The sequence below is a fragment of the Alosa alosa genome, chromosome 20 (genome assembly GCF_017589495.1).
Source record: "Alosa alosa isolate M-15738 ecotype Scorff River chromosome 20, AALO_Geno_1.1, whole genome shotgun sequence".
Taxonomy (NCBI): Eukaryota; Metazoa; Chordata; class Actinopteri; order Clupeiformes; family Clupeidae; genus Alosa; species Alosa alosa.
Genome location: NC_063208.1, coordinates 4,350,174 through 4,352,694, shown reverse-complemented (window position 1 = coordinate 4,352,694; position 2,521 = coordinate 4,350,174). Strand labels below are relative to the sequence as shown.

Sequence of the window (2,521 nt, the reverse complement as noted above, 5' to 3'; positions counted from 1 at the left end):
ACACACACACACACACACTCTGTTCTCAGCAGCTCCGGCAGTCTCACCGCCCACTCTCAGGACTCTGTGGAGATAGAGCAGCTCCTATTTATAAATGGGGTTTAAGACATGGAGAGTCAAGAGCAGACTGATACAGAAACCTGCTACATCTCAGTGCACAGTAACCATTATTATGTATTATCACCTGGAAAGAAATACTATTTCTGATTGGCTGGGGTGCTTTTAATTCTGAATAGCAGGACACCTATATGAAGTAGATCTGGTAAAAAAAGTTTAATCGCCGTTCCATATCAATGCTTATGAATGGTAACTATAACAAGCTAATTAGGGCGACAGTTGAACCTGGAGGCAGGCTTCTAACAATGGAATCCAACTGTAAAACAAGCTAACTGTCCATGCTATGGCCTGTTTATAGGGCCAACGAAAGTTGTACAACAAGCTGAACTAGTGAGCTTCTTTATGAAAACAGAACCCAGCGTGTTTTCCTTTGCTACAGTGGCAGCCAGGTGATAAAGCGGGATCTTGTCCGTTCTTGTCAGTGTGTGTCAATGTGTGTGTGTGTGTATCTGTACATGTGTTTGTTATGTGTGGCTGTACATGTTTTTTGTGTGTGTGTGTATGTGTTTGTCTGTGTCTGTGTGATTGTGTGTGTGTGTGTGTGTGTGTGTGTGTGTATGTGTGTCTGTGTATGTATGCATGTGTGTGTGTGTGTGTATGTGTGTCTGTGTATGTATGCATGTGTGTGTGTGTGTGTGTGTCTGTCTCTTTGTCTGTACATGTGTTTGTTGTGTTCGGCTGTACATGTTTCTTTTTGTGTGTGTGTTGCGAGTGTGTCTGTGTTAGAGAGAGTGTGTGTATGTGCTTATTTGTGTTTGCACATGTGTTTGTGTGTGTGTGTGTGTGTGTGTGTGTCCGTGTATGTATGTCTGTGTCTGTGCATGTGTTTGTGTTTGTGTGTGTGTGTGTGTGTGTGTGTGTGTGTGTGTGTGTGTGTGTGTGTGTGTGTGTTTGTTTGTGTCTGTACATGTGATTGTGTGTGTGTGTGTGTGTGTGTGTTCGTGTATGTATGTCTGTGTGTGTGTGTATTTTGTGTGTGTGTGTGTGTGTGTGTGTGTGTGTGTGTGCGCGCGTGTGTGTCTGTGTGTGTGACAGTGGCACGCGGCGGTGTCAGAGCCATATGGGGCCAATCCATATTGGGGCGCGGATGATTTATGTAAAAGGGAAGTGGGTGACGGAGACGTGCAGCACATGCCTCTGATCAGGCCCCTCTTACAAACACACACACACACACACACACACGCCTCTGATCAGGCCCCTCTCTGATGTCATCGCAGACAGCCATGGCCTTTCATATCAGCAGAGCCAAAAAGAGATTAAAAAATAATACAGAGAGAGAGAGAGAGAGAGAGAGAGAGGGAGGCAGATGAGAGGAGAGAGAGAGAGATGACAAGAGAGAGCAGAGCTAACACACTAGAGCTCTTTTGCCATCCTGCTCTGTGAAGTTAATAGTGGTTTGTATGGCGGGAAACAAAATAAGGCCAAGAGAAAGACAGAAAGAGAGAGAGAGGGAGCGAGAGAGAGAGATGGAGAGAGAGAGAGATGGAGAGAGAGAGGGAGAGAGAGAGGGAGAGAGAGGGGGAGAAAGAGATAGCGAGAGAGAGATGACAAGAGAGAGAGGGAGAGAGAGAGAGAGATAGCGAGAGAGAGGGAGAGAAAGAGAGAGATGGAGAGAGACAGAGGGAGAGAGAGAGGGAGAGAGAGGGGGAGAAAGAGATAGTGAGAGAGAGATGACAAGAGAGAGAGGGAGAGAGAGAGAGATGGGAGAGAGACAGAGGGAGAGAGAGAGGGAGAGAGGGGAGAGAGAGAGGGAGAGAGAGGGGGAGAAAGAGATAGCGAGGGAGAGATGACAAGAGAGAGAGGGAGAGAGAGAGAGAGATAGTGAGAGAGAGGGAGAGAAAGAGAGAGAGAAAGAGGGAGGGAGAGAGAGAGAAAGGGGAGAGAGAGAACTCCATCATCTGAGGGAATAAGTGCTTCTGCCATTCAAGATAGTGCATACTTCAGTTTTAATTCCTATTGACTCTTCCATTGAGGGGGCTGTGTTTATGAATGAGCCCTGCTGAAATGTCTCTGTCTGTGTTTCTGATTCTGAACAACCTGTTCTGTCATCACAGCCATTAAAAGCAGAGTGAGGATTTCAAGGCTTGTCCTTTTGCTAGTCTAGTGCATCAACTGCTCTTAACTGGGTAGAACATTTGATTTGTCTGTTTTTACTAAATGTGTTCCAATCATCTGTGCGATCATTGAGAACACTGAGATCATTCCTGACCAATGTGCTACGATAAGAATGAGCTACACAATCCTTGTCATATTGCTATCGTAGGAATTTGTGGAGTTTTACCATTGTGTGTATTGTTGTGTGTGTGTGTGTGTGTGTGCGTTTTACCATTGCATCTAGTGTTGAGCCCAGAATTTCTAATGTCCTAAACTTAAAGACCTAATCTAAACTTCTAATGTCCTAAAC

The 2,521-nt window shown here is 45.4% G+C and overlaps 1 protein-coding gene across 1 annotated transcript in view; it reads left to right on the top strand.

The window, feature by feature from the left end:
• LOC125285541 (arginine-glutamic acid dipeptide repeats protein-like) overlaps window positions 1–2,521 on the top strand; it is a gene marked incomplete in the record, with an annotated part of 22,298 nt that overhangs the window by 18,409 nt on the left and 1,368 nt on the right.